We start from the raw sequence: 12,216 nt of genomic DNA on the forward strand, positions 1-12,216 counted from the left end.
AGGAGCTGCCATCCAAATGGATAACACAAGAAGCAACAAGCAACAACAACAGTGACAGCTACACCTTCCAGCTGCTGTCTTTCATATGCTAATGCTGGTATTACTGCCTGCCAACGCAACACAGAAGACATTGTGTGTCTTTTCGTGTGCTTGCGAGTGTTTATTCCAAATGAAATGGTGCACTCAGCACTCTGTGCCACATGGTATTGATAATAAGAGTCATCTGGCAAGGCTTTGAAACACATGCACATGTGCACACATAATACTTTGTATACAGCTTTCATCTTTACTTTGATGTTTTTACATAAAATTAAATGTTATTCCGTGTTGTACTGGGCACATTTAGTGATGCCACTTATATACCGTGACAGATGGCGACAAATCCCATGAAGAGACCAAAACCAACAATTAACTGATCCTACTAAGTATGGCCTGCGGAGCCAAAGCCTGATATACTATAGCCTATTCCTTCGACCTTCACTGTTGTCCGAAGACTATATATTCAAAAAAACTAACTTAAATCAGCCACAACGTTTGCACTGGGTGACATGTTCCTTTGTAACTGTGAACATGGGCAAAGATTTACCTCTTCAGTCGCGACCAGTGAGGAAGTCATAAAGCACTGATAGATGAAACAATGCACTGATGCTTTTGTTCTTTTCATGGGATTTGTGGCCAAAAAATATGAATATTAACCATATAACTTTTAAAACTTAAAAAAAAACCTTTCATCTATGAAATTTGAATCTGCCAGTTGCCTTGTGGTACCATGTGGCAAATTCCTCATGGCTCTGAGGATCATCTCATAGTCCAGCAGCATTAGTCTACATTTCAGCCGTTCTGTTTAGCTGCATTCACTTCAGCGACTAAAGACAATATGTGACAAATAAATCTGATTAGACTATTTTGAGCTGCTCTACCAATGCACCCACACGGCTGTGTTTGTGTGCACAGGGATGTGTGCGTGTGTGCTAGCATGTACTTTTCCATGTACACACGTCTTTCCAAGCCTGTCATGTGGTCTGTAAAGCTTCTCTCTATGGAAATTGACTATTCTGTGACAGAAGTGCACCAGTGTCCTTGATTGACACATGTTTAGTCCCTGTCTCTGTCAATGGGACACCACCAGCTGGAGTGTGTGTCTTTATATGTGTGTGAGTGAGAGGATGTATGTGTGCAAATGCCACAGATCCCAAAGGAATTAGTCTGATTTTTGAGGGCTTCCAAGCAGCCCTGGGATCTCGCATGCATGTGTGTCTCTATTTGTTATCTTGCGGTCCACATGCTGAGTTTAACTGTGCTGCCAGTGTACAGTGCAGAAGACAAATCTCATGGCTAGGTTATCCATGATTCATCCATGTTACTGGAGAGAGAGCAATGGAGAGACAGAGAGAAGGAGAACGCTTTGGTATATTAAGAAGATAATGTAGAGGGATCGAAGAATGAGAAATGAAACTTAGAGGAGGGCAAAAGCTGAAAAAAGAGAAGAAAAGTGTAAAAGAGGAGAGCGTTGAAGGCTCCAGGAGGAGGACGGAAAGGAGTGGAGAGATCAGTAATCTGAACTCTTTGTCAGAGTAACAGATTAGCTCACTGGGTGAAATGATATATGACTGGCACCGGGCCTCCTCACATGCACACGCACACAATCACACCCCCACTATGGATCAATTACCCTGTCATCCATGTGTGCAACCATACATCATCACCTCGATTACATCTCTCACACACACAGACTCCGGCACTCGCACGCTGACTTCTTTATATAGTGTGCACACACTGCTGGAACTTCAGATGTACTCTGTTTCATTGAGTGGGCTGTGTTTGTGTGTCTAGTGTTTTCCGACCAAGTTTCTCTACTGCCTGACTTCTGTGGCCTTAATACCTATTACTGTCTATCTGTCTCTCTTGCTGTCAGGGGAGAAACTGCACACCCCGCCCAACGCGCACACGCATACACGCACGGTCACACACAGTTACACCCCAGAGCCGGTGGAGCTGCTTCCTCAAATGAACTGCACTGGTCAGAGTGACTGAGTCCGGACAAAGTCATTTGTTGTGAGTAAACTTCTTTGGGCAGCTCAGGTCATCTCAGGCAGTGGACTGACACACACACACACACACACACACACACACACACACACACACACACACACACAGGTCAGTCTGGTTGGGCAAGGTGTCTATCACCCCTCCACTCCTGTTGGTGTAGTCTACTGGGAAATGTCCATAGCTCAGCTAAAGTGAGTTCAATTTAATTTGAACTTCACACAGCTGAGAGAAAGACAGAGACAGAGAGAGAGAGAGAGAGAGAGAGAGAGAGAGAGAGAGAGAGAGGGATGCACACACACACCTGCACAGAGAGAGAGAGAGAGATAGAGAGAGGTGAGCAGGGAGGGAGTGTGAGAGCCAATAATGTTTTGTCCTTCTTGAAGTGACACAAAGATTTGGGACTTTCCTCGTGTCCAGCATCCAGCTCCCTGAGAGGCATTTCTGATGCATCGGGAGTTGTATGACTGTGTGTGTGTGTGTGTGTGTGTGTGTGTGTGTGTGTGTGTGTGTGTGTGTGTGTGTGTGTGTACTTCTACAGCTGTAAAAACCAATTTGAGTTTTAGACTTTGGGAATGAGTTAATTTTTGGAAAGTGGGGACATTTTGGGCGGTCCTCACTTTTGGTGATGGTTAAGGTTCGGGTAAGGGGCTAGACATTATGTCAATGAGTGTCCTCACACGAATAGAAGGAACTTGTGCGTGTGTGTATTGTATTGTGCTGATATATTAGTCGGTGTCTCTTTCTGTTTGTCTGCCAGTCTATGTTGACAAGAGATGACTAATATCATATATCCAACAGGTCTTGGCGCAGCCCATATGGCCTTCTTCACATCGCATGCGCCTGTCTAGTCAGCTGTTCCTTCCCGAGGCCGCCAGGGGGCGCTGCTCCACTTCACAGCTGACAGTCGAGCCGCGCTCTCCATCTTCCAGGCGGACAGACAGGAGCGCAACAACAGTCTGCCTGACTCCCCGACCGCAACGCACCTCTGTCCCGCCACACTGGGCGACTTTCGCATCGCTTCCTTGCAAAAGGATAAAGAGGGGATTGTCGGTGCAAAGCAGACGCCTGCCTGGGGAGGTTTAAGTTGGATGTTTCCTCCATGCTGGGTATGTCTTAATAACTAAGTTTCCCATCTAACCCGCTGAACAACAAAGGAGAAGAGGAGCGGAACTTTCAGGGAACCATTACTTGCACCGGAGTAACCGCGGGGGCAACGCGCAGGTTTTAACCCAGGAGGTCACATCTGCCACCGGCTCCCTTTCTCTCTTGGCCGGCTGCGGAGGTGGATGGTATGGTATAACTTTTCCGCTCCAGTCCAACCCGAGCGGCCGGTGTGAGAGAGGAGCCGTTTTATGGTGCTGGAGAGGGGATGCGAACCTCTCCTCCGTGTCGGATAGCGGAGCGGCTATGAGGAGAGAGGTTCACCTGCTGGGCTAACAGAACAAGACCACACTGCACCAACAGGTATGGCTCACTGGACAGCCTTTACACGTGCACAGAACAGCCCGGCGCCTCCACTGCTTTAAATGCGTTTTTTGTTAACTGTGCGCAAAGTATGCGTGATAAAAAGTAAATTAGTGGCACACCTGCCACGCATGAACGTGATTGTATAACAGTCAACCCATAATCTAGCCTTTGAGAACCATATACGCACAGAATGGATTATCATCTGTTCCATTTTAGAGAATTGACAATGACATGATTTTATGAAGGCACGAGAGTTATAAAAAAAGACTGTTCATGGTAATATCCCACCAGCCTGCTCTGGTATGGTATCAGCTTTATGATCATGGTTGTGATTTTAGAGCAAAGACAAATGATTGCGGCTGTTTCAGGTGTTGCACAGCCGACATAGGCTTGCCTCTCTCCCTCTCTCAGACACACACACGCACACACGCACACACCGGGGCACGCAGGTCTTCGCTGTGCGTATATGGGCATATGGCGCCGGGTTCGGTGCGCTATTTTAGGCTGGGCAGGTGTTTAGCGGTTGCAAACAGCGGTCTTACTTCTTGTGGTGGATTGATTTTATGAGCTCTGATATGTCCAGAGGTGCTAAATGATGAGTATATTACCGCCATATTTTATGGAGAAAGAACAGATCCTTCACACTATTACTTGTCTTCAATTTGAAAACAGTTGCAACCAACAATGGTTTGCATTGTCTTCACATGACAGGAGCGTCATGTGGGCTGTTTTTACATATGACAAATGTGAACATATGTGAGGAGCATGTGGGGAAAGTCATCACCCTGAAACTAGTGGTGGGCGTCTTCTGCAGCACCATGGATCACCTGATGTGCTCTAGATGGTGATGCATAAGATGACCTTTATTGGTGGCAGTAGTACATCAGTGTGGTAGCAGAGATGCTGTGAGGTGTTGTAGTGGCTTCTTTTATCTGTGTCTCCTGCTTATGTCATTTCTAGTCTGATCCGGCTTTTACATAACCTTGAGTTGTTTATAAATCTTGGTGTGTGCGTACAAGCTGGTTTGCTTTAAACAAAGATGGTCATCCCAACTGTGAATATGTTTTTGACATGCCTCTGCTCCATCTGTCTCTTACTCTCCCTGGCTTTGCACGAGCCTCTGTGAAGAGCACAGAAGAGACGAGGCAGAGAAGCGGAGTGAGGGAGTTCAAAAAAAATGAGGAGGAAGAGAACTGACAGTGAGACATGATTGACGGGGGAAAAAAGATGCAAGGAGATGGCGAGTGGAGCAGGGAGGAAGACTGGATGTTGGGGTTTATGGGGAGATACAGGAATGCATTAGAGGAAACAAATGTGCGGTCACTGATTAGTTGCTGGCTCTCAAATGCATTTTTAATATGGCCACAGGCTGATGAATACTACCATGAAATGTTAGAACATCACAAGTTTATTCAATAAACACTTTTGGTTTTCTGCTCACATTACCAATCACAGGTATACAGATGTGACAAAGAGAGGGGATGGAGGGGAAAAAGCTTAAATATTCTATATGCATTTAATTACAAATCTACTTCGGTGCTGTGTCGTTTAGGAAACATTTAGCAACTGCAGCCTCCCTCCTGCAACAGGCCTGCTCTAACACACACACCACAGCAGTATGCTTTCCTCATTTTACTTAAATATGAATTGCCATGTTGGCTGAATCACATCATATTTCCTCCAGAACGAGACAAACAATTTAACCGAAATAACACAAGAGCGAGAGAGGATGACAGGGTAGAAAAGACAGATTTGTGTGTGTGTGTGTGCACTTCTATCATTGTGAGGTTTAAGACTTTTGGATTGAGGGCATCTTTTTGGATAGTGAGATTGAGGTTTTAGGTTTGATTAGATAAGGCTGCATTTTGTCAAAGAGGGTCCTCAGAAGTATTAAAGTATAAAAGTGTGTGTTTACTTCATTAATGATGCTGTGGGGAAGCAAATGTATTGTCACGTTGAGGGGACTGGTCCCTCCAAGGATAACCATTCATTCCAGGTCTAGATACTCAGAGAAGTATGTGAAGATAAATGTGTATCTTTGCTTCCATATTTTTTTCTCTTTTTTTGCCATTTCAAGGCTTCATTACATTGTGATTAGAGGAAAGATGACAGGAAACAGGGGAGAGAGAGAGAGAGATGCAACAAAGACCATGGTCGGTGTCTTAATCCTAATGCCACAGGGACGCCCCAGTGTATGTTTGCTTTTGGAAAATTAATGGCTGTTTATGAAAAGCAATGCAGGGGATAATGCACTGCTTTGCAAACCAGCAGAGAGAGCCGTTCACAATTGTTTTCCAATTGTAATGTTACTCTCTGCATTTCAAAATTTGCTTTAAGCTTTTATGTCTCCATGTTCCACAACTTCTTTATGTCTCCCTGTGCACCTTCAACACACACTCCCTCCTTCTGCATTTCTCTTACTCACTTCCTTTATCCCTCTATTCTACCAATAAGCCTTTTGGGCCATGGGAATAATGTCAAAGCTTCTGTCCAGAGAGACAGCGAGAGAGACAGAAAAACAGAGACAGGAGAGAGAGAGACAGAAAAAGACAAAGAGAGCAACCAGAAAGGAATGAAAAGTACCTAGTGTCCTAAAGTGTCCTATAAAAGGTGATCTCTTTTTCATTTGCCACCTCCCGTAGCTGTGCGTGATGAGAGGAGAATGGCAGAAAATGAAAAAAGAAAGAACAAGTATGAGAAACAGGAACAAGACAGAGAGAGAGAGAGAGAGAGAGAGAGGGAGAAAGAGAGGGAATAGAAAGAAAGCTGCAGGGGATAAATAAAAATAAATAAAAAGCATGTGTCCTATAAAAGGTGTTCTGTATTTCATTGGCCATCTCCAGCAGCTGTGTGTGGTGTGCTGAGGCCCAGGGGGGACGAGTAGCCACTCTAAATGTGTGTAACCCACATAAAGAAATTGTTTCTGGGAGATCTGGCCCCGTAAATTCATTCCTAGCCGCCAGCCCTGTTCTTATCCCACCTCCCAAAGGTGAGCTATAACATCCAAACACATATATTTTTTAGATTCCTTCTCTACGCACACACATACACCCACCCACACACACATCCACGCGCGCAAAGACAAAGACCCAGACTTTTCCACTAAACACACACACACACATCCAGACACCTTCCCTCCCCCACAGACACGCATCTTTCAGCACAATCTCACATTCTCTGGATGCAATCTCTGCTCAGGATGCACAGAGACATAAACACACTTTTTTTTTTTCTTTTTTTTTTTGACACACACTTTTTTCCACACTCACACAAACATGCACACATTGCTTTGCTTTCCAAATGGCTTGTGTGGGACAGTAACGGTGACAGCTACAACAACATCAGTACCTGCTGTGGAACAGAAGAGCGTCAGAGGGAAACAGCAGCAGATGCTGCGCTCACAGCTCCAGGATTACCTTAGCCTGAACAAACTCCATTACTGCCTCTATTACCCGGGTATACACAGCCCAGGAAAAAGCACTTTGCAGAACCACTGTTTACCCAGGACCTCTGTGGCCCACACACTGTGTCCCTTGACTACAGAGCAAGGAAGAGGTGAAGACCATAGGGAGAGGAGAGAAGTTGCATTGAACATGAAGCTTATCTTTCGGCGACCGTCTCCATTACAGTCAGGGTGGCACTCAAACAATTAGCTGCTTAATTCAGCAGTCAAATGGGAGAAAAGTTATTATTAATCAATTAGTTCAATCATCAGAAAATTAATGACAACAATTTTGAAAACAGAGCGATCATTTAGACTCAGGAGAGCTTCATCGTCAACCCATCCACATACATGTACTGTACACAGGATGGATGAAATGTGCTTTCTCTGGGGCTGATGGGGCTGTGCAGACAGGGTGCCAAGACAAAATAAAAAGAGTGTAAAGAGTTGGTGTATATATTATAGGTCATTTATAAAGCAAAATGCTGTAAAGATCACAGTTAATTTAATATCTTTGTGTTTTGGACCATTTGTCAGACAAAACAAGCAATTTTGCAACATTTTGTGAAATAAATGATGAATCAGTAATAAAGTAATCTGTAGCTGCAGCCCAAAATGAATTGTCTATGTTATTCAACAACGAGGGATAACAAACTTCTGTCGCTTAATGCCGTAATAATGCTAGTGTGTTCCTTTGAACTAACCGGTGAGGTCTTTTATCGAGGAAAAAAATGCAAAAACAAATCTGGTTACAGCTTCTTAAATATGAAGAATTTCCTGCCTGTTACAATATGATTATAAATTGGAGGAAACAAGCAATTTTAAGACATGCTGTCGACTAAATGATCAAAAGATTAATAAAAATAACCAGTAGCTGCAAGTCATTTATCGAGTATATTTCCTTCATAAAGTTAGCTGCAGCCATGAACACTTTTGGGATTTCTTTGTCAACATGAATATTTTTAAGACATCCTGCTGAACTCTGTTATTCTGTGATTGCTTTTTGACATTCATTTTGCCATTTTGTATCCTAAAATATTGATTTACTGAAAGCAATAAGTGATAAGTAATAAATAATGATAATCGTTTGTGGCAGAGACAGACAGAGAAGACAGATGACGGGAAAATGTGTGGCAGTGCTCTCCCTCTTTGACTAATGAGGGTATGTGATGATGCTCTGCATGTGTATACACAAGTGTTTTCCCAGGCTGTATATGAGATTGCAATGCCAGAAATACAATGCTGAATAGCACTGTAATGCATAAGTGGACGTGCAGAAGGTTAATAAGGGAGAGGATGAGAGAGAGCATGAGTGAGTGAGTGAGTGGTTCTGTGTGTGAAAATGCACCATAATAATGTGTATGTGTGTGTTTATGTCTGAAGTGAGTGATGGACTGCCATGTATTTGAGTGGGAAGCCATCCATCACCCTCATCAGGGACTCTGGGGTCCTGTCATTACATGTTTCCCTTCATTTACACTGTTAATGGCCATCTCCCTTGACCAAACTCTCTGCCGTGCTGTCTCACTGTCAGTCTCTCACTCGCAAATTCAAATTTTCATTTTAAACCAGAGGTGGACATTTGATATGCACAGTTCAAACATTCGAAGTCACTGACCATGTAGCTCGTTCACTTTCCTCCCTCGGCTAAGCAATCAAATGCACCTCAGCATGTGCATCAGTTCATTAAGCCGCGATGTTCTGCGCTCATTCCGACTGTCTTCATTTCAGCAGTATGTTGCTGGTTCAAGCTGTTACATTCAGTTCAGATTAAAATCAGGTGTATTTAAGGATTACTTGTAAGGTTAGTACCTCAGCAGTCATTTATTTACATATTTATTTTATGTGGCTTTCACATTCTTATAATTTGCTTTTAACCAGGAAGTATGTCTGAGCCGACCCTGGTGCTCTCAGGAGCTCCACTCCTAAAAAAAACTAAAAAAAAAAGAGAAGACAATCAGATATCTGTGGCTGTAATAAACACACTTAATCATTTCAGCCTGAATTAAATGATTGGATGGTGTTTCTGCCTACGTCCCTGTGCACACTCGTGCACATGACCGGTCTTCACCAGGCTACGCTGACATATTGTTAACGTTTTATTAAGCTAGTCGCACAAGAATGGTGGAGGAAGTACATCCACAATTTCCCTCTACCTATAACATGCTAGTCTGACAGCTGTGAGTACTAACAACAGCCATGTTCATTGTCTACATTCATTATGATAATGTTAGCTGTTTTCTTGCATGTGAATGAGCCATGAGGTCGTTGGACACGGTAAGCGGCGACGACAATGCGCTGCGCTCCAGTACACACCCCCTGAGCTGACAGACCGCCGTTCAGCAGCTAATCCAGTAGGACAAAGCACAAAGCAGTGAGCAGTGAATGCCGGCCAGGTAGCGATTCAGACTGAAAAACTGAAAAATACGTTTGTGCTAATTGCTTTGCTTGTGTTGATATGGTTGTGGCATTTAACAGAGTTGTTTATTTATGTATTTATTAAAAGAACTGGTTGTCTCATCACTACTCGTCCTCCAGCGGTGTCAGGCAGTGCATGTTCACATGTCTTTGGGGAGTGTCTTTGGATGGAAGCTGTTTGGCTGTATATTCAAAATCTAGCTTACTCTTGCATGTTTCTCCAGCTTTAATGTAATGTAATAGTGAGAACCATAAATTGTTCTGTACTGAGCTCCTTTAAAATTTCTCCCCTTCAGACTCACAGACACACTTAGAGATGGAGAAAGAAATGTATGCATGTTATGGTGATGCTGCTTATTCTCTATACACCTCTGACTCTTCGGGGCAAATGCTGTCTGTAAACAAAGCCTGGTCTCATTCCCACAGCATCAAATACCAATGCATTGTTATGCCCATCGGCATCTCATACTGCTGCACAAAGTACCCTTTAGTGTCTGTGTGAGACGCACCGGGCTTTCACTTATCTCCCGTGTAAACTCATCCTCAGCAATATAAGACACTCAGAGCAAGGTGACTTAGTATAGTGAAAATGTCCTTAGAGGGGTGGAAGTTGGGGTAGAGCAGTGAGTCATACACATCACCCTCACCAACAAGACTGGGGTTCGTGTCATGTGAGAAACAAAATGATGAACGATCTCTGCCAATACCAAACCAATCAGGCTCAGTGTTAGAAAGGTTTTCTGGCGGGAAGGTCGTCACTGAGATGAGAATGTGTTGGACGGCCGGAGCAGTTGCTCGGGGCGTCTAATATTACCACGTATAGGTTTACATTGGAGTTAGCTGAAAGGCCGGTGCATCTCATTCAGATGCTAAAGGGTACTTTGTGCGTTTCATACAGATGCAGAGGAACGTGACGACTCTTCCACCTGCCTGGACCTTCATGTTTTGTTTTGTTTTTACCTGAGAGACACTCAGAATAATTTAAATCTTCTAAATATTAATATTTTGTGCTGTGTTAAAGCCACGTTTTTTGACTGCAAAGCAAAGAGTTTGCCCTGTAAGAAGTTGTTTGACTGACGTCAGTAAATAAGATAAGAGAGGAAAACTTTATTGTCCATTACATTACATGAAATGGAAATTTGCCTTCAGCATTCTGGCAACACGGTGTAAAACACACAGCGAAGAGCGGTGAGAATACATAAAATATATTTTCAGAAAAAGCAGTGCTCATGGACTGTGTTTGTCAACCTTCAGGCTCATTGAGGTATAAACTGACAATATTTCAAAACCGTTAGATTATGGTGGATGCTGCAGTACCTTAGCAAAGTTCACGGTGTGCAGGCTATCTATAACTATGGTTGCTAGTATATCTGCTAACTTGCAGTGACACGTTGCAACTTGTTAAGAAAGTAGTTTTGCTTTGTTGATTTCGCTGCAGCTATAGCTCCTTCTAATGAGTCTGCAGTGACAGGACTGTCCACCAGTGTGTGGGCTTGGATGTGGTATCACTTTCAGCAGCAGTTATAAACGGACCAACACAGACACTGTAGCTTTGGTGGTGTCAGGGCTGACTCATTATGGCTGATGGCGAAGAGGAGCTGTTCGCCAGAAGTCAGAGCTACACCACACATACAACCCTCCGGCTCCGGCAGCTTGCTTCATCAACAACAACTAGACGGCAATCACTGTGGTCATTAGGCCAGCATAATTAGGCCCGGCCTTGTGTGTGTGCATGTGTTACATCTCTGCTCTCCTGAGGCATGTTTGGATGAGTCTTGCCTTGGTCATTCCTTCGGCGATGGCGAAGAGTGAGAAAAGGGAGCAAAATGACGCTCCAAAGGCTGTGACATGAGGAACTGAGGCACTGTTGACAGAGCGTAATAAGAGTAGTAAACTCGCTCACTCACTCTTGTCTTTCCTTTAATAATTTCTACTCTTTTTTGGGTGTGCATAGCTCTGGGCCTTTGCTACTGGCTGTGTTTATCTGTGTATGCCCTTTTATCTTGTAGTCTTTGATTATGTTCTTATAAGTGGGACCACTAGCTATTTTATGGCTGCCTCATTAGGTTGTCAGGCAACCCTACAGCAAATGCAATTATATCTAATTATGCAATTATGAATTCAGTATGAAGCTTTATATACTGTAGATTGGTATGTTTGAGCTGGAGCACACACACAGCAGTAATTAGTGCAGTTTTGTGGGTGGTTGTGGTGTGTGTGAGTACACACTCCCTTCAGCAGCTCAGCTTGGCTACTTACTTCATCTAGTCTCTTTTCTCACCTTCAGAGACCCTTCAGAGACCTAATTTAATGCTTTATTTCTTGAAAGAGTGGCGAAAAAGTCTTTATTGGCTGCTCAGCTAATCACTCATGAATCCCATTTTTTTTTATTTTGTACTAGATCATGGATCAGGAGGAAGATAGTGTTGAATTAGTGTGCACTGCGTGGCTGTAAGGCCCCATTAAGACAGAGAATACAAAATATATCATCATCTTTGCAGTCAATTTCATACTGTATAACTTCATTTGACGTAATGTCAAACTTGAAAGTAAAAACTAATTCATTTGCTCATTCCAAATGTTTAAAAATAATTTATTAAGCTTCTTGTGGCAGGTGGGGCATGTGTGCCTCCATTGGCTGGCTGTCACTCATATCAACACTGCATTCTCAGAAACATACTCAACGTAAATCACACACTGTAGTCACTGGAAAGTTTGTCACATTGGCTTCAACCATAAATGACACAGTCTGCCCAGTAAGAGGGAACACCTTGTTAAGAAGCTCAAGAGCGTAGGACTCCTTCTCCTAATCCGAGCGCTTCAACCTTCCAACACAGCCA

The 12,216-nt window shown here is 43.5% G+C and overlaps 1 protein-coding gene across 1 annotated transcript in view; it reads left to right on the top strand.

Moving 5' to 3' along the window:
- Positions 1–2,969: 2,969 nt before the first annotated feature.
- The window catches only part of LOC139335393 (chemokine-like protein TAFA-2), a 72,810-nt gene continuing 63,563 nt past the window's right edge, over positions 2,970–12,216 (top strand). Inside the window, exon 1 of the mRNA XM_070968984.1 lies at positions 2,970–3,513. The gene's annotated coding sequence lies outside the window, so the exon portion shown is untranslated. The remainder of the gene's footprint in view (positions 3,514–12,216) is intronic.

Source organism: Chaetodon trifascialis, chromosome 8, assembly GCF_039877785.1.
Source record: "Chaetodon trifascialis isolate fChaTrf1 chromosome 8, fChaTrf1.hap1, whole genome shotgun sequence".
In the NCBI taxonomy this organism is placed as follows: domain Eukaryota; kingdom Metazoa; phylum Chordata; class Actinopteri; order Chaetodontiformes; family Chaetodontidae; genus Chaetodon; species Chaetodon trifascialis.